Source organism: Camellia sinensis, chromosome 3, assembly GCF_055761805.1.
Source record: "Camellia sinensis isolate YWXY chromosome 3, ASM5576180v1, whole genome shotgun sequence".
In the NCBI taxonomy this organism is placed as follows: Eukaryota; Viridiplantae; Streptophyta; class Magnoliopsida; order Ericales; family Theaceae; genus Camellia; species Camellia sinensis.
The window spans coordinates 40,311,227-40,331,854 of record NC_138963.1 but is presented as its reverse complement, the minus strand read 5'-3'; the positions used below and the strand labels follow the sequence as shown (position 1 = coordinate 40,331,854).

Here is a 20,628-nt window from a genome sequence, read left to right as displayed (position 1 = left end):
CTGTCGTATTTCGTGTTTTTGAGTTGTTACTCTTTGTTTAAACTTTTTGTTTAAGTCTTGTTTATCAAATTGTCAACATTATTGCATTTTGTTTATCGAGTTGTAAACTTGCTAGGGTTCTGTTATATCTTAGTAAGTTGAGTTGCTTAGTTTGTTGCGTCGGTTTACTACCTGACTTGGTGATTACACAATGCACATTCCCATTCAATTTCATTTTGGTGCAAAATAAAATGATGCGATACGATGCTAAAAGTTTAAAATACAAACACCTTTTCAAAAGCTGTTTCATTCCATCATGTTTTACAACAAACAAAGGCATAAGTTTTACAAAAAATAAAACTGCCTAACAATATGCAAAGTGCTACAAACTACTAGCAAAAAGGAAAATAAAGCAGGAAACAGCAGCATCAATGCCCTCGGGAGCGGGAATGAGAGGCACTCCTCATCTTCTTCTGCGGGACAACCTCTGCACCATTATCATCATCCGGGTCGGAGCTGTCGTCCTCAGGATCCCCCTCAGCCTCGCCTCCACTCCCGGAACCAAGACCGGAGTTCCCCTCCTCAGCAGATGTCTCTGACTGACGGTCTGTAACCTCCTCCTCCTCCTCCTCATCGGGCTCCGCCTCTACAACAGGTGCCCTGCGTCTACGAGAGGACCCTCCTCGAGCTCCTCGGAAAGGCCTGGATGGCCCAGCTCTGTGAAAAAGCCTGGATGGCCCAGCTCCCTGAGAAGGCCTGGATGGCCCAGCTCCCTGAAAAGGCCCAGATGGCCCAGCTCCCCAAGAAGGCCCAGGTGGCCCGCCCCGCGGCTGAGCATATACCGGAGGCATCTAAGAACAAAGAGTTCCAATTAAATACATCAATCTAAATATGTACATCAGATGCAGATGCAAGCAAAAAAGGGCTACATGAAGTGGGTGTATGTAAATACAGTGTACAAGTGGGGTGTGTGTTAGATGTGCTCTACACAAATAGCCTACCAATGCAGTAGAAATTAGCATGTCATCAGAAGTATGATAAATGCCAGAAAACTGAAGGGTACCTGAAAGCCCATGATAGACAACTGTGCCTCCCTCCGCAAGACCATGCCCTCGAGTGAGGCTACCAATCCGACCACCTCCTCCATGTACTCTCTGGGTGGCCGCAAATACAATCTCAAATCATCAACGAATAAAGGAGTGTCTAAAGCATTTGAATGATAGATGAAAAGCGGTAGAACATACCAGCGGTGAGTCGGGATCAATGGCATATCGATGACCGGGCATCGGAGGCTCAATCGAGATCGGAGTCGGAGAGGTAGCCCCTAACTGCCACCCCATCAGCTCAGTCGGCATATCCGGCCACCCAGGATAAGAAAGAGTCGGAGGAATCGGGGGAACCGGTCTACCCCCACCTCTAGATGTACCAGCCCTGCTGGTGGAAGGGGCGTCTGCAGCCCGAGCCCGAGCCTGGCTAGAGGATGGCATACCAGCAGACCTCGTCATCGGGGTGCGAACTCCCGTAAATGGAGGCATCAAGTATGTATGACGGTAAGTGGCATAGTCCCCCTCCTCGAGATGCAGCAAAGCATCGGTACCCAGCATAGCACTGACTACATCCTGGGAAGAGAGCCTATCAGCAGTCCGCATACTGACTGGAGGTGCTGCGGGAGGGTCCTGAGAAAGGTACCCCCATACCTGACGTAAAAAGCGTTCCCCCAGAAACCATGCTCTACCAACCGGTCCTTCGAGCAGGAGCCTGTACTGGGAGGTGCCCGATCCTCCGGCATACTGAAATCGGAGACCATCACCCAAGGGTGCCTAGGGCTGCCATGTGATCTGCGGATAACAAGTGCATAAACCAATCAGAAATCAAGAATATGCGTGGCAAATCAAAGATGAAAATGGAAGGGACTGAGAGTTCTGAAGTACCTCCGATGGGCGCACGGAGTCAAAGTACTGCCGTAGATAAAGGAGAGTCTCTCGGGGTCTCGGCCGGTGTTGGCCCTCGAACACCAGCGAGTACGGGGTGATGAGGGGCCCTGCCACCTCCAACTCTGGGGCTAATGTCGGAAAATATACGTAGACCCATAACTGAGAAAAGCAGTGCAGAATGTAAATACAAAGTGCTGAGGGCAAAATACAGACTGTAAAGTGCGTTGTGTGTGCAATGTACAAGTAATGAGGAGCAGAAATGTAAATCAAGAGGACAGAAAGTACCTCCCAGGCTCTCCAATAACCGCCAAGTAAGTCTCCCTGCCCGCGGGAGGTCGCGCTCATATAGCAGTAAAGGGTAGCCAGGCCGGCGCCACCCCAGTCGTACCGATTGACCTGTGATAGGTCAACCAGAGCGCTCAACAGATACAGCCCAACCGTGTTCCCTCTATCGGCGAACAGAGTAGTCCCGAAGAGGAACATAAGAAAACCGCGGGCATACTGCTCTGTCTCCTCTGGGGTCCCGGGCTCCATCTCCACCCGCCGAAAATAGGAAGAGAACCAAGTGTATCGGACTCTCCCGGAAGCCCTGTCAATAGGCGGGCAGGCCCCCAGTAAATGTATCCAAGCGGCCTCCCATTCGCCCATATCTCGTCGTAAGGAATGGACTAACCTCCTATGTCTAGGCCAGTCAATACAGCAAAATCTAGCGGGGTCATAGTCAAATCCCCAGTGGCGGAAAAATGAAAGGAGTTGGTGGTGTCCCACCATCTCTCCACCAAAGCTGCCATCAATGTCCTCCTGGCAGGACAACGCGATAATCCCACGCAGAAGGCCCCGAACCCCGCCAGATCTACTAAATCCCGGACAGCCTCCGGGAGCTCAGTATACCAATCTCTCGCAGCGGTGGAGCCATATCCCCGCACATTGCGAGAACCAACCTGCATTCAGAATGAATACATGTATCAGTGTAAAAATGAATGAGCTGTATGCCATTGAAATGAATGAGCTGTGTGCCAATGAAATGAATGAGCCGTGTGCCGATGAAATGAATAAGCTGTGTGCAAGTAAATGGGCTGCGTGTTCAGAAAATCAGAGTTTGGGCGGTGTGTTCTACTCTCAATCAGTGTGGGCTTTGTGTTCACCTTCAACTTGGGCCGCGTGTTCAGAAAATCAGAGTTTGGGCTGTGTGTTCTACTCTCAATCAGTGTGGGCTGTGTGTTCACCTTCAACTTGGGCTGCGTGTTTAGAAAATCAGAGTTTGGGCTGTGTGTTCTACTCTCAATCAGTGTGGGCTGCATGTTCACCTTCAACTTGGGCTGTGTGTTCACCTTCAACTTGGGTTGTGTGTTCAGAAAATCAGAGTTTGGGCTGTGTGTTCTACTCTCAATCAGTGTGGGCTGTGTATTCACCATCAATTTGGGCTGCGTGTTCAGAAAACCGGAGTTAGGGCTGTGTGTTCTACTCTCAATCAGTGTGGGCTGTGTGTTCACCATCAATTTGGGCTGCGTGTTCAGAAAATCAGAGTTTGGGCTGCGTGTTCTACTCTTAGTCAGTGTGTGCTGTGTGTTCACCTTCAAATTCGGGCTGTGTGTTCGACAAATCAGTGTTTGAGCCGTGTGTTCACTTCTTAACTAATGTGTACCGTGCGTTCGCAATCAATTAATGAGCCGAGTGTTCAAAAATTCAAGTGTTTAAGCTACATGTTCAAGATGCAAACAAAGTACTATGTCATAGGCTAAATTGTGTGTCCAAGCATGGCAAAAGCACAAAATGCACGAAAAATGCAGAAAATAAAGTAAATACCTCTCGTGCCTCATAGGAGAGGTGATGCTCTGGCTCTCGCAGAAGTAGATCTCCGGGTGCTCGATCATCAAAATCAGTAAAGTGACGAAAAGTGGCCCGGGGAAGAACATGTGCCGGCGGGGCATACCTCTCGGGAATAAAGGGTCGAACCCTCGGAGGCAAAGTCATGACGTCAAAATCATCCCCGGCACCTGGAGAGCCCCCACCATGAGGAAAATTACCCGCCATTTCAGAAAATCTGCAAAAGGGGCAAAAATGAGCAAAAATGAGCCAAAATTGAAAAAAGTCAACAAAAGTCAACTCTCGGGAAATGAAAAAGTCAACAAAAGTCAACTCTCGAGAAAATCTTCCAAATATTGAGATAAACTCACCTCAAGTGGCAAAAATGAGAAAAGAAGCCCCGAAATCAAAATTTAATCAGTTCAAAGTGCTTGAAACTGAATGTTTTCGCGAAAACAACTTGCGTGGGGCATTGAAAAACGCGTATAAAGCCCGGATCTGAGAAAAAAAATGGTTTGGGAAGCAAGAGGAGAAGATTTCGCGGATGAATTTATGAGCTCAAAGTGTATGGATGAGAGAATATATAGAAAGAAGGTGAAAAGACCAAATTGCCCGCGGATTTGGGCAGGTGGCCGGCCGACCACCTTTTCTAGCCGGCCGGCTATTCTCTTTTTGAAAAAGTGGCCGGCGGCCTCCCCTTGGGAAAATAACTGGCCGGCCGTATCTCCCACATGCTCACCTAGCTCTCTGCAAATTTTGAGGAAGATTGGAGTTCCCGGGACCTGAAAAAGTTCAAGAAAAGTGCACTTTCGGTCGCGAAATTGCTTCGCCGGAACTTCAGCTTCAAGTTCTGACATGTGTCTCATCATCATTCATCGAAATCAAGATGTATCCTTTTTGAATGTGTTGTAGCCTTTCCAGGAAGTGAATCGGAGGCCGTGATCAAGTCGCCTTCGCCGAAACACGCGTTTCTTTGCTCGTCGTTTCGTAACAAACGGGCACCTTGATTTATGCTCGTTTTGCACTATCGTGCACATAACTTGCATTCTCATGAGCATACTTGCATTATTATGCACATTTCTTGATATTGCCATACCTCTGTGCTTGAGCATGCGTTGTCACGCACGTTCCTTTCTCGCATCGCGATACATTCACTCGCCGACACTGCGTGTGTCAAACTTTCGAAATCACATTGAATATATGTTGTTAGCATATTGTGCTTGTTAAATTTCTCTCTTTTGCAGGCACGATATTGTATGTACGGTTCATTTGAGGCTGGTGCGACCAGACGAATCGCGCAGGTATCGTATCTTCTCCGTATGAGACGCGGCGAGAATTGAACAATTCTCCGCATTCTTAACTGCATGAAGTGTAGTTGTTGCTTTGCATTCTTGCTTAAAACTGTTGCATCTATTTGCGAATACTTGCTTCATTACAGCTTGCTGCATTTGCATGATCATTGAGTTACCTCCGGCTCTGTGCATATCGCTTTGCATTTTTGCCCCTGCCTGCGGGCATGCCTGCGGGCACATCTCTGTTTATCTTGTATGTTTGTCTAAGTCTTCGGCCTTGTCAAAAATGGGTTGTCTCCGGGCTTTGACATTCACTCCCGTCACTTATGACTTTCGAGTTCTGTCAAAGAGGGGCAACTGTAGACACCCCATTTTTGACCGACCTTGAGACTCAGACATCACCAGTTGAGCGCTTGGTGATATTGCATATCGTGCTCGTTCAGAAGTTTCAGAGTCTCGGCTGCGAGCCCTGCCTCCGGACTTCCGAACCCTCTTTTGTGCTTTGCCTCGGTTTACGAACCAGGCTCGGTTTGCTCTGTTTCTTTTCCTGAGGGGAGGGAGAGGCCCCGTAGACCATCTCTCAGTGGCCGTGGGCTACATTTTGTGGCTGTAGGCCATTTTGCCCATTTCGGAGCCCGGTTCCCGGTTTTCGGAGCCGTCAGGCCGTGTGCCTCGGTTCGGGACTGCTTAACCATCTCCTATTGCTCCGGTTTTTGGCATGCATCTTATTTACTCCCTTTTGAGGGACACTGAGGCCTGAGAAACCCACTTCGTGGTCAAGTGCCACTTTCGGTGCTTAACAGGCAGTTTTCGGGGCCCCGAACTGGGCGTTCTGGCCCCCGAACATTCGTTTTGCATCGGTTTTCGTTCATTTTTGGCAGGTACCTTTGTTTCATCACCAGGAAGGCCGTAGAAGGGTGGAAGGCCAGCAATTGCTTCAACAACCAGTTATATCCCTCCGGCGCCCTCCGACGCCCGTTTTTCTCACTTCCGAGCCAATGTTGAACACCTTTGGGCCATTTTCTTGAACTTTTAACCACATATTTGTGATGTACACACATGGGAGGACACTAAAAGTTGGTGGCCGGCCAGTAATTCCACCTGACCCTTTTGAACCCTTCCTAAAAATGGCCTATTCTCTCTCCTGTTTTACAGTTGACAATTTTGAACCACAGAGTTGTGTTGAGGGCACCTGGGAGGACACCAATTTGTGGTGGCCGGCCATTAATCTCACCTGACCTTTTTGACCCTTGGCCGGCCGGCCATGGGAGGTGGCCGGCTGGCCACCTGCAGCTCCAAAACCTGGCCGGCCATGATCCTTGCAATGTGTACATTACAGCTATACACTTTTTTCCCCTCAAAAACCTGTATCTGGGGGGACAACTTTTGGAGGGAAACTTGGCTTGTTTTCCTCCCACTTTTTCCCTCCTTTTCTCCCCCTCTTTGGTCCATATACTTGGCTGGCCAGCTCTGCCCTAAGGGTTAGAAAATCTCCCTTCAAGCCCTTTGCATTATATCTCTCTCCCTCTCCATCTCCAAGCTTCCATTATTCAAACCCTACACCATTTTACACTACACCACCAAGCCCTACCCTTCCATCCTCCACTCCAGCAGTTTGAGGGTGTTCTCCAGAGCTTAGGGGTGCTGCAAATTCAAGCCAAGAGTTGCTAAAGACTTGTCTTCAAGGGTAAGTTCTATTTCCCCTCTTTTGAGCTTATTTTTGTATCATTTCTTAGCCATACATGCTTGCTGTTTTGAGCTCCGGCCCTTACTGAAAGTGGCATTTTTTTGAGCTCCTTTTCACTTTTTCTTAAGGGCCTCTCACTGTTTGAGGCCCCCTTGATGCACTTGCTTCATTATCCTTCTTAAATGCCATTATCTTGCATAGTATTTTTGGCCTATGTGTGATCTGTTTTGGAGCATGATGTAAACTGTAGATAGGCTTATTTTGAGCCCTTCTTCAACATTGAAGAAGGGCTCATCACTGTTTGGGACCTCCATGTGCCACTTGTCATTATACCCCTCTTTGGTCCCCATTTTTGCATGATTTATTAGCCTATTATGCTTCTGTTTTTAGGCTCTTTTCAGAACTGAAAACAGTCTTCTTTTGGCCCATTCTTATTTTTTCATTAAGGGCCTTTCATGATTTGAGGCATATTTTATACACTTTATGTTATATCTCTCTTTTGGGCCTTATTTTGCATAGCATTTTGGACATATTTGCATACTGTTTTGGGTCCGGCCATCAACTGTAAAATACATTATTTTTGGTCCCTCTTCAACATTGTTGAAGGGCCCTTTTGTGTTTAATGCCAGCAACCACTACTTGCTTCTTTGGCCATCTTTTGGCCCATTTCTTGCATGAGAGTTTAGTCATACCTGTGCTGATTTTTGTGGTTTGCCATAAACTATAAAAGATCATATTTTGGGCCCCTCTTCAACTTTGTTGAAGGGCCCTAATCTGTTTTGGGTCATCAGCTGTGAGTTGTTTCTTTACCTCACGTTTAGGGTCATTTTTGCATGCTAGTTTTGCCATATTTGTGCTTGCTGTTTGGCCATGCTTTGAACTGTAAAAATGCTTATTTTGGGGCTTCCTTGCTTCTGTCTTTTCATTCCATGTTCAAATTATGCATGCATTGCATAGCTATAGGCCATTTCATGCGCCAAAATTCATGTTTCGGGACTTGTTCCATGCATCGGGTATCATTTCGCTTCGTTTCGGGGCTGTTTTGCCCCTCATTTTGCTACTGATTTTTGCATGTTTGCATACCATATTCCATGTCTTTGCCATGTCTCATTAGAGTGGCATTTCGGTGCCTGAGGGTTGGTTCTCGGTTTGCGTGCACGCGTACACGCATTTCGAGTTGTCTTGTTTTCATCTGATGGCCTCCTATGTGAGTGTGGCTGAGGCTCTCTCATGTTGGTGTAAGCCCATTATTGCATTGCGTATGCCATTTCATCCATAGCATTGTGTATGCTTGGTTGTGTATTACTTTATTACATTGTGTATGTCATTCCATAACATTGTGTATGTTAGGATTGTATCTTAGTTGCATTTCATGCATGTCATGCATATTGCATCGTGTTCGGGATAGGAGTTAGCCTGGGCACGGGCAACGAGGTGCGTTTCGTACTCCGAGTGACGGAACGTGTCTCAATTCCCTAGTCACTGACACTCCGGATCATCCATGATGGAGTTAGGTTCTTGTTGTGTTTATATGTGCATTCATTCTATATTGAATTGCACAATTCGACCCCTCGGCCATCATGCATCGATATGCGTGATTGGTGGCACGAGGATCGAGGCATGCATACATTTGTGAAAATACATTGCTATGCCCCTTTCCTGCTCTCTGTTGCAGCAAAATGAAGAATCAGCAACTTTTCGGAGTTTGGCACGTATTTCAAGAATAGGCGCAAACAGAGGCTAATTGGGGCATCGTTATGGATTTCCGCACAAAGGCAACCCGAACATGCATCATTCATCACCCGGAGCGGAGTCAAGGCAGTCCCTGGCTTGCAGGCCAGTTTATTTATTTTCTTAGTTAATTTGTTAATTAATTAGGAATTTGTACATTATTTGGACTGTATTATTTGGACTGTAATATTCTTTTATTCAGGACTGTATATTTATTTGGACCCTCTATGCGAGGGCATAACTGTAATAAGTGTGGGTGAGTGTGATGTATGTCTTCCAACCCCACGTCTTTCTTCCCTTTTATTTACCTGCTTATGATGGTTAGATTAGGGCATATTTCAATTAGCATACAGTATGACAGCATGTTTGCATCATTCATCTGTTTTGCATGCACCGGGCTCGGTGCATCATACTAACTGCATTGTATTTTCAATTCCAAGTTGAATACATGTTAGTTGTAGCATTTCAAATGCAATGTTTAGAATAGCCGAGCCTGCTATAGTTTGCATTTTGCATGTGTTGCATTAGGCATTTCTGTATAATTAGGATCATGCATGGATTTCTAATTAGCTTCTTTTTTGGCTCGGAGTACTCAATGAGTTTTATGCTTTAGCATCCTTGCATGCGTGTGAGTGACTGCCATGAATAACATGCTTACCATGAGGCTAAATGCTTATGTGATATAACTGCCTGAATGCCTGTGGGTGAAAGTTGGGTTACTTGGATTGGAACAAATCATCAACTGTGAGTTTTAAGCCCACTAGATAGTGGCAAAACCATCTTTTCTTAAGCCCACTTGAGGGTGGCAAAATCTGCATCTTTAAGCCTACTTGCGAGTAGCAAACTATCCTTCAAAAACAAACATGAAATGTTTCGTTCCAATTCAGGCGACCCAGTCTATACTTGTATGCTGTGCGCATCACATAGTAATCTAGGCTAATAACCGGAATAAGAACACACAATGTTTTCAAAAATAGATATCATGGTTAGTAGAGGCCGATCTTTGATCGGGCGAGCGAGGGTGCTCACGAAGTGACCTTCCCCAATCGTACCCAAGTTCCCGAGCCGAGGCAACTTTGGTGATGACGGACACGTGGCCTTAGGCAAACGAGTCAGGGTTTCGTAAATTTCCCCAAAATAAAACATTTAGGTGGTGACTTTGTATCTGGCAAAGCAGTCCATGTTTGGCACTTCTTTCAAAAATCTGTTTTCTCAAAACGATTTTCCGGATTTGGACTCTTTGGTTCAGACTTAGAACCGTGACAAATTTGAGAGTCTTGAGCTGTAGTGACCCCAAATGAACAGAACGGGAGCTCGTTCCTCCCGGGGCGTTCGGGGGACGTCTACAAGGGGCTAAATGTGAAATGGGTCGGGTCCAAGCCTTGGGTTGGCCCAATCCATTGAAGTCCGAATCCAAGTGGGCTGGATGAGTATATGGGCAAACCAATTAAGCCCAACTTCATGATCAACAGTCCACCCAGGTCCTCAAGCACTTGGGCCCAACCTGTAGTGGAAAGACTAGTCCAGCCATGGTGCTGGGCTGGGCCGAGCTACGAGACTGAACCTATAGGCCGAGCAGAAAATAGGCTGAGCCCATACAAAGATATCCGAATGGATCAGCCCATCTCCATGAATGATCCTGTAAAAGGCCGAGACAAGGCATAATGATACCGAGCTGAGGCACAGCGGTACCGAGCTGAGGAAACCTCGCAAGGAAACGTGGAAGTTGTGAATGTGTGCATGTGCATGTGCGAGTGAGCCAAATATGATGAATAAGATAAAAAGAGGCAATAGAAGAAGAATCACAAGAGGACTTACAGAGATTAGAACAGTGGTTGCAGAGCAAGATCAGCGGCAAAAAAGTCTGAGCAGGGCACCAACAAGACTGGTTCAGAGGAACGGGAAAAGTTCTTTCTCTCTCTTTGAAACTCTCTGGATAAACGAAAAAGCAGACGAATGGATTTGTGTCGACAGCCAGAGCATTAATTGCACTAGCTGGCGCGTAGGTACACGGAGCACGACCTTCAGTATGGAATCGACGCACTATCTCTGCACACCTATCTCACATCGCCACGTGTCACCATGAAAGGACGCATGCAGGGATTGTGTGTCAGGATTGAACCGTCACCAAGGCCGAACTGGGAAAAACCGAAACGACACGATGCTTGGGAAGCAGAGCAATAGCTCCCCCTAAGGGGAACCTTAACGCGAGCTAGGGGGAAAATGAAGGGGCTAAATGTGAAATGGGTCGGGTCCAAGCCTTGGGTTGGCCCAATCCACTGAAGTCCGAATCCAAGTGGGCTGGATGAGTATATGGGCAAACCAATTGAGCCCAACTTCATGATCAACAGTCCACCCAGGTCCTCAAGCACTTGGGCCCAACCTGCAGTGGAAAGGCTAGTCCAGCAGTGGTGCTGGGCTGGGCAGAGCTACGAGACTGAACCTATAGGCCGAGCAGAAAATAGGCTGAGCCCATACAAAGATATCCGAATGGATCAGCCCATCTCCATGAATGATCCTGTAAAAGACCGAGACAAGGCATAATGATGCCGAGCTGAGGCACAGCGGTACCGAGCTGAGGAAACCTCGCAAGGAAACGTGGAAGTTGTGAATGTGTGCATGTGCATGTGCGAGTGAGCCAAATAAGATGAATAAGATAAAAAGAGGCAATAGAAGAAGAATCACAAGAGGACTTACAGAGATTAGAACAGTGGTTGCAGAGCAAGATCAGCGGCAAAAAAGTCTGAGCAGGGCACCAACAAGACTGGTTCAGAGGAACGGGAAAAGTTCTTTCTCTCTCTTTGAAACTCTCTGGATAAACGAAAAAGCAGACGAATGGATTTGTGTCGACAGCCAGAGCATTAATTGCACTAGCTGGCGCGCAGGTACACGGTGCACGACCTTTAGTATGGAATCGACGCACTATCTCTGCACACCTATCTCACATCGCCACGTGTCACCATGAAAGGATGCATGCAGGGATTGTATGTCAGGATTGAATCGTCACCAAGGCCGAACTGGGAAAAACCGAAACGACGCGACGCTTGGGAAGTAGAGCAATAGCTCCCCATAAGGGGAACCTTAGCGTGAGCTAGGGGGAAAATGAAGGGGCTAAATGTGAAATGGGTCGGGTCCAAGCCTTAGGTTGGCCCAATCCACTGAAGTCTGAATCCAAGTGGGCTGGATGAGTATATGGGCAAACCAATTGAGCCCAACTTCATGATCAACAGTCCACCCAGGTAGGGCTGAGCAAGGAATCTGTAAAATCCGTAATCCGATCCGGTCCAGTCCAATCCGATAGGTTTGGATTGGTTTTTTGAATCCGTGGTTCGGTTCCGGATTGAGAATTTCAAAATCCGTAGGCCACGGATCGGTTCCGGATTGAACTCCACGGTTCCGGATTGGAACCGATCTGGACCATCTAGAAATAATCTATATTTTTATACTATATACCTTCCCACACCATATAATTTCTTATATGATATAAATACTAAAATGTAAACCTAATCCAGGTCCAGCAGCTTCACCTCACTCGTTCACGCCTCTCACTCTTCTGAGGTCTCTATATCGATGGTGTCTCTCTCTCTTCTCTTTCCCATCTCAGACTGAGTTCTCTCTCTCACACTCTCATCCATCTCAGATCAGATCGGTGTGCTGCTGCTCGTCTCTCTCTGTCGGTGAGCTCTCTCTCTCTCTCTCTCTCGGTGTTCTCATCTCTCATCTCTCTCTCTCTCTCAGATCGGTGACTATTTTTGTTTATTTGTCTTCCTCTTTCGGTGAGCTCCTCTCTCTCTCTCTCTCTCTCTTTAACACTCTGAAATAGGTTTAATCTCTAACACTCTGAAATGGGTTCCCAGATCATCCATCGCAGATTAGATCGATTGTTTCATGTCATCTACAGTGGATTCGGTAAATGTAAGTAGGAGGTTTTTTTTTTCTGTTTTTATTTTTATTATTTTTATGTTTTCATTATGTTTTTATTTAGATCGATTGTTTATGTTTTATGTTTTCATTATGTCACACTCTGAAATGTGATTGTTCATGTTATCTGGTTTTGTTCTGTTTTATCTCAGACTGAGTTTTCTGTGTTTTTTTTTTGATCCATTTGAACCCATGATTTATAGCTTGGATTATTAACCTGTTTATGAGTTTCTTTATCAACAGTCTTTCTTGATGGTGCAACAATTGTGCCATCTATATAGCCAAATAGGTCATTGCAAATCAGGATCAATGTAAATTGGTCTCTCCATAACAGAATATTTTTTAATCAAATTTTAACAGATACATGGTTGATAATATTGTGGAGATGAACAGTTAAAGAAGAAAGTGGAAAGAGCTGATGGCCAATGGCCATATTAGTAAGAGAGAAAGAGGGAGACAAAGTATATGAGAGAGAGATGTCTCTGGCTCCAATACCATAAAATACTGGAGGACCCAAACAGGGTTGAGAATGTATATTCATATATGGGAAGGATTTGACAAAACCCTCATTTGAATATTTACAATAATACCCACAAATGTGTACAACATTTATAACATTACATCCTAACACAGTTTTCTCTGGATGTGCATCTCTTACTAATAAAATATAAGAATGCTTTTAATTAAAATAGGGACTTGAAATTTATTGATCTATCTTAGTTGTTTACTAAGATTGGTGGTAGTTACTGATTAATGATTAATGATTCTGTTCTTAGAATGGGGTAAAAGACCCATTTTGTTTGCTTTGCACCTAAAGAAAGGGACCCATTTTGTTATTTAATTATTTAAATCCGTGGTCCTAAACCGATCCAATCCGTGTTTCAACGGATTGGTTCGGATTGGTTCTACAATTTAAATGGATTGGATTGGTTTTAATTTTTCAGGAACCGTAGATAACGGATTGGTCCTAGTTTTCTCCCAATCCGGACCAATCCGGTCCATGCTCACCCCTACACCCAGGTCCTCAAGCACTTGGGCCCAACCTGCAGTAGAAAGGCTAGTCCAGCCGTGGTGCTGGGCTGGGCCGAGCTACGAGACTGAACCTATAGGCCGAGCAGAAAATAGGCCGAGCCCATACAAAGATATCAGCCCATCTCCATGAATGATCCTGTAAAAGGCCGAGACAAGGCATAATGATGCCGAGCTGAGGCACAGCGGTACCGAGCTGAGGAAACCTCGCAAGGAAACGTGGAAGTTGTGAATGTGTGCATGTGCAAGTTGCCACCTCAACTGGTCCCCTACACCTAGAATCACGAAAGTTGTTGAATCAGAGGAATGCGGTTTGCTATCAGCATGACTACAATGAGTATATGCATTCAATGACAACTACCAAGTGGTCTCTCACCTTGAGCAATGCTAAAAGGACACTTGGCAGCATCCAAACTCCATGAACCCACCTTGAGAAGCAAGCAAGGAACACTATATATACAACATGAACTTCACATTGAAGGTAACTGAACGATTCCAAGTAAACTACAAGCTCAACTCAATATACATTCTCTCTCCGATCACTAATTCCCACACCGGAGGGGTTATCTGGCCAACTCCGGCCGGGCAGCTCTAACGGTGCTTCTTGTGGCAGGAACCTCAGTCCCTGGATAGTCCAACCAAGTGTGGAGCCCCAATCCACTTTCATCTAGTGCGGAATCCGGTACGCACAGATATGTAATAAAGCATTCAATTTTTAAACACTTTTGATTTATTTGTTTGATTTTCTATTTAATTTTTTTTTTATTTTGTTGTAGAAGTTGTATGAACTGCTATATGAGTTATGATTTGTACTTAAATTGACTTCCTAAGTTGCTACCCAATACCTTTAGCTTGAAAAATATTTCCTTTAGCAATTTTTCTTAAATTTACTTTGTACTTTTTTTTTATCTAGTGTTCGTATTTGATTTTTTTTAAGCGTCATTGTAGAATCCTAATTTCAAATTCGGTAATTACTATTTTTATACAAACTTACATTGCATGAATGGTTTGTTGAATGCAATTTTAGTATATTTTTATTTTTATTTTTTTAATTTTTAGAATGAAGATTTTGGAAAAAAGTTTGGTGCGTCTGACAAATTTTTAAAAAGTTATTTTTTTTGGTCATTGAGAAAAATTAGAGTAAGCTTAATTTTATTTTATTTTTTGTTTTTTATTTTTTTTTTATTTTTATTTTTTACAATGTTTTAGATTCTTCTTGAATAAAAGGACCTCAAAATGGGGAAAATTAATACGGATTTATTTATTTTAATTTAAGGAAAGAAAAAGTAGGAAAAATGGTAACGTTTTAAACAATTTCCAAATAAGATGGATGCCCATATTTTCTAGTTTTGTTATAAAAAATATTTAAAAGTATATTTTCTAATTCAAAAATAAATAAATAAATAAATAAATAAGTGGGCCAAATAACTCATGAATTGGAAAAAAAAATCAAAAGAAATTTCTAAAGACTAGGCTTGAGTTAAAAATTATTAGTATAAAAATCGACTCAAACTCGATTTTTAGACTAATTTTAGTGTTTAATCTAATACTGGAACAAGGCCAACATTTTGATATACGAAATTACTAATTAAATCTTCATATCAAGTTTTGTTGATATATTTGTTTTGAATTAATAGTATAGTTAATCCACTTAATCTCTTTTATGCCAATTTATTAAATAATACAAGCATTTGGAAAGAACAAAACTTTTTTTTTTTTAACATAGTTTTATACTTCAATTAATTCTAAAAATTCTTGAGAAGTTGTATTGTCTCATTATCAACTTTGTTAGATTTTTGTAACTGGCAATTATGTTGGACAAAACTCCATTAAGTTGTATTTTTATTGGCTCTTTTATTCAATGAAATTGTGAGTATTTAGATGCGAATCTAATCCAAATTGTGTCTGTGTGGAGGAGTTTGTACTGACATTCCGTCTCTTGAGTATTTTTTGTTTGTCATTTCGCTGACTATGTACAGGGATCGAGCTGTTTGACTACTCGAGCGGTCAAATGTGTTTGTGAAGCGATTCATCCAGTATCTTTGTCTGCGTTCTAAACTTCTCGAAAACAAGTTTTATTGCGGTTGGCCTATATGTTTGCACTGCCTTTACTCACACCGCTCGAGTGGTGAAATGGTGGTTCGAGCAGTTTTCGTGACTCTGTTTAGTATTAAGTGCAACGTTTGCTTGTTTTACGATTTAACCCATTTAGATTATCAGAGATGAGTAAAATACAAAGTGTTCTATATTTGAGGGTATTTTTATATGAGTTTCTTTGATGTATAGAAGGTGATCAATTGATCAACGAATTGCATATTAACAAACATCAAGCGTTATTTTTGTTCTTTTATTCATAAAAAGATAGAGATGTTCATCGATGAATTTCGTGGAACTTGGGCGTGAAGTTTTGGTGGATTCTAGAGTAGCTTATCGACATGGATTTGGCATCGTCATTTTGGATTCAATGTTGGACAAAGTAATTTCGAGGTGAAGACGATGATGGAAAAGACACATCGAATTTGGTTCAATTCGGACGTGGATTCACTAAATAATTGAAAGTTCTCGTACATATTTTTTTTTTTATCTTCTTAGTTGATTGTTTTGTAGGCTTGGCCCGTGATTTTTTTTTATCATAATTGGAGATATTCAGTTGTGATTTTTTTCACGTTAAATCGTTGTGCCGATTTGTTATTGATTATTTGATTAAGATTGATATTTATTGTTTAAAATTGAATCATAATCCAAATCACTATTTCGGGAGTTTTTAATTTTTTCGAACATTTTCATCAATCCCAAAACATTGAGAAAGATGAAATATAATATTTTCTATTGTTACACACAACAACATATTTGGAAAGAAAAACACTATACAAACTTATAATTTTTATTAGTATTTTTTTTTTATTAATTGATCATTTTTTTTTTTGATCGTGAAAATCAGCACCAAATTATATAGAAGTGGGAAATAAGCACCTAACAAGACCCATAGGTGGTTGGATAACCCAATTCAGGGGTAAAGAGTTTCTGAAAAGCGCCGAAGTGACCCAGTGGGCTGCCCTATTGGCTTGACGAGGGCACCATCTAAAAACAAGTGACCTGTGCAAGGCCAACGACCGAACATCACAAATTAAGGCTAGTAGCTCCCAGGGAGGAACCCCTTCAGACACACACAGTTGAATAACGGATTTACAATCACTTTCGATTTCCGCTGCAGTGAGATTAAGAACATCTGCCGTGAGACAAGCATGTCGAATTGCTAGTAATTCACACTGGGCAACAGACCGCAAACGGGTCGTCCTCACCATGCCATCCACCAGATGGCCTGTATGGTCGCAAAGAAGGACAGCAACTGTGCCCATACCATGCTTCAAATCCACAGCAGCATCACAATTAAATTTCCATAAGCCGCGGGGAGGAGGAAACCAGGAAGAGCAGCCGCTAGTCATCCCTGAGGCTCCACTCTGCGGAGGAATGGTCGCTAGACAGGAGGCCAGAAATTCCGCTTCATCCCGCTTTGCTTTCGCGATCACCCCTAATGGATCAACCTGATGGTGGTTAAACAAATGATTATTTCTGCCTTTCCAAATTGTCCAAGGAACCCACACCATAGAACATAACACCGATTTTCCCCATGCAGAAGTACCCAGAGTCTCAAAACAATTCTGAAACCATTCTCGAGCCGAAAAGCTGTCCCGATTATCACATCTAAGGCCAAGATCACACCCAAACCAAACACATCTAGACCAGTCGCAGTCAAACAAGAGGTGCTTAATAGATTCCGAAGCTGAGAAGCACACTGGGCAGCAAGCCGAAACTGCACACCGGCGAGAAGAGAGGTTCTGATGAGTAGCCAAAGCATTATGATAGATTTTCCAGAGGAAATGCTTAAGTTTTAGAGGTAAATTCAGGTTCCAAACAATCAGCCACTCTTTTTCAGGCCACGCAATGGAAGAAGAAGGAATAGTGGAAGCCAATTGCGCTTGGTTCACGGCCTCGCGGTACCCTGACTTAACCGTATAACAGCCCTTGGAATCATAATGCCAAAGAAGGGTGTCATCTTTATCTGTAACAGAGACAGGAATAGAGAGGATAGCATCACAATCAGCCTCAGAAACTAGGCTTCTAAGCTACCTGTCATTCCACGACTTGTTGGAAGAATCCATGACATCATGCACCTTTTGTACCAACACCCCTCGAGGCTTAGCAGATTGAACGCGAAAGCCCGGAGTAGAGGGAATCCACTGATCATCCCAGAAATTGATCGACTTACCATTCAGAACTTGCCACCGCAGTCCACCGTTGAGAATTTGCCTTCCCTGAAGCAAACTGAGCCAAGCCCAAGAAGGGCGTACCCCACGTGTAGCATGACTGAAGTCAGAATTGGGATAGTAAATTCCTTTAAGAATTTTTGCACACAATGAGGTCGGGTATTTAATTAATCGCCAGCCTTGACGAGCAAGAAGAGCACGGTTGAAGGCCCGAAAATCCCGAAAACCCAAGCCTCCATTACGCTTTGACAAACAGAGTTTATTCTAGCTAGCCCAATGAATACCACGCCCCTCCGGATCACCTTTCCACCAAAAATTTCGAATGTAGGAACTCAACTTATCACACAATTTGTTTGGAAACAGAAAGCAGGCCATGGCATAGGTGGGTAGTGCTTGGGCAACCGATTTAATGAGGACTTCCCTGCCAGCGTGGGAGAGAAGTTTGGCCTTCCATCCTTGCAATTTGGACAGCATCCTCTCACACAAGAAACTGTAGGCTTCAGCTTTGGAACGACCGCAACACGACGGGAGGCCCAAGTATCTAGCATTGGCTTGCATCGGCGGGATACCAAGAAAGCCACACACCTCCCTCCGGCGCAAGCAAGAGACATTACCCGAGAAAAGCACACCCGATTTATCAAAATTAACCGACTGCCCCGTTGCTTGGCCATAGGTATGTAACAGATTACAGATTTCTAAGCACTCCGTTCGCTTGGCCTTAACGAAGAGCACCGCATCGTCGGCAAAGAACAAATGAGACAACTTAGGACAGCCCCGTTTAATTCTCAATCCGGACAAACGCCCAATAGTAATACTATGATCAATCAATTTCGAGAGAACATCCATAACGAGAATAAACAATTATGGGGAGAGAGGGTCCCCTTGGCGAAGACCCCGCATAGGTTTAAAACTAGTCCGCTTGGCCCCATTTACAATCACCGAAAAGGATACGGTGGTGACACATTCCATCACCCATTAAATCCATTGAGGGTGAAAACCCATCTTGCAAAGCAAGGCCCGAAGAAAATTCCAATCGACTCGATCATAAGCTTTATGCAAATCCACTTTAATCGCCACATCCTCCACCTTCCCTTTACGAATTTTCAAAGCATGGAATGCCTCATGGGCTATAAGAATATTGTCCTGAATCATTCGCCCTGCCACAAACGCCGACTGATTTGGCGAGACCACTGCATTGAGAACCCCTTTCAACCGATTGGCAAGGATTTTGGTGATCACCTTGATGTTAAAATTGCAAAGACTGATTGGCCTAAACTGGGATAAGGTTTCCGGCACCGGAACTTTAGGGATGAGGACCAAATTGGTATGATTCATCTCTTTCAGCAAAAAACCCCCCCGAAAATTTTTTTTAACCGCCGCACAAAGCGATGGTCCCACAATATCTCAATGTTGATGGTAAAAGAATCCTGGATAGCCATCCGGTCCAGGAGCTTTCAGTGAACCAAGTTGAAAGGTCGCCATTTTAACCTCCTCGTCCATGACTTCTTTAATCAGCCGCACATTCATTTCGGGGGTGATAACAGTAGAAACCACATCGAGAGCTATGTTCATATCCCCATGCCCACCACCAGAAAAAAGAGTCGAAAAATAGGAAAACAAGTGGGAGTTAATATCGGAATCGGAAATAAGAAGAGTACCATCTTCACGTTTCAGTTGCAGAATCTGATTCCGTTGGCGGCGTTGCTTAATTGTAGCATGAAAAAAAGCAAAATTTCGATCTCCAAAATTGAGCCAACGAACCCGAGATCGCTGATGTAAATACATTTCCTCCCGCTGCATGGCCATTTCTAGTTCATGGGCTAACTGCTTATAATGAGCTTCTTTGCCCGAAGAGTAAGGTTGACTCTGTAACTGAGCTATTTGCCCCCGAAGGGAGGCAATATGCCACTTGCCATTACCGAATTCCTTGGAGCTCCATTCCCATAATCGCCTTTGACTATGTTTCAGTTTTTGAACAAGTTGGAACATGTGAGACCCGCCATGATCCCTGACCCATTCTGATTGAATAGTTGCCGCACAACCCGGACTAGTGGTCCAAAGCGACTCAAATTTGAATTGGCGGGGGACCCGGGCCAGCGGAACACAACAATTAATAACCAAAGGACAATGGTCCGAACCAAAACAAATTTCATGAAGCACTTGGGCATTCGGAAAAAGCTCCTGTCAGTCAACCGAGGCTAAAGCTCTATCCAGACGTTCTCTAACATTGGCCTCGCCCCCTTGCTGGTTAGTCCAAGTAAAAGCATGCCCCTTAAATCCCAAATCAATCAGGCTACAATCTGAAATCAATTCTTGAAAGTCCTGAATCTGAGAAGCATAACATTCCCGCCCTCCTTGCTTTTCAAAAATGGAGCTCACTTGATTAAAATCACCAACACAAAGCCATGGATAATGCATTTCCTGTGCCACACCCCTTAAGTATTGCCAAAATGCCCTTCTTTCCCGCCTACGAGGAGGGGCATAAATAAAAGAGGCAGCCCAACTCCTACCGGCGGAAGGAGATATAATGCACCTAAGGATATTTTGAGATTTAGAGCGGACATCCAAAACAACTCCATCCACCCACCAAAGGGCGAGACCACCGGAAGTGCCTAAAGGATCCACGTAACAACTATTTGGAAAATTAAGATTTCGCCTTAAACAATCCAGCTTAGCTCTCTTATTCTTTGTTTCCATTAAAAAGATCACCGAAGGCCGATGGGTTGTGCATAACCCTCGTAATACCTGGACTGTCAGGGGACGACCCAACCCCTGACAGTTCCAGCTGATAATTAGCATGAGGCCTGTGGCTGTTCAGGGTCAGCCACCACCACCCTTTCAGAATTAGTAGAACTATCCACCCCGCTTGCTTCCGCATTCGGAGACATACCATACCGAGGACAACAACTCCTAGCATCCAAAGAAGTAATCCTGACTGGACCAGTACCCCCTGAGATCGAATTGGCATCGGCCTCCAACAG

The 20,628-nt window shown here is 44.1% G+C and overlaps 1 long non-coding RNA gene across 2 annotated transcripts; it reads left to right on the top strand.

Moving 5' to 3' along the window:
• Positions 1 to 11,938: 11,938 nt before the first annotated feature.
• LOC145822487 (uncharacterized) lies at positions 11,939 to 13,367 on the top strand. Of its 2 annotated transcripts, none has more exons than XR_014363798.1 (3): positions 11,939 to 12,106; positions 12,287 to 12,344; positions 13,295 to 13,367. It is a non-coding gene; the product is annotated as an uncharacterized LOC145822487 (long non-coding RNA). The 2 variants fall into 2 exon arrangements; XR_014363797.1 differs by lacking the exon at positions 13,295 to 13,367 and adding an exon at positions 12,711 to 13,039.
• Positions 13,368 to 20,628: the final 7,261 nt, after the last annotated feature.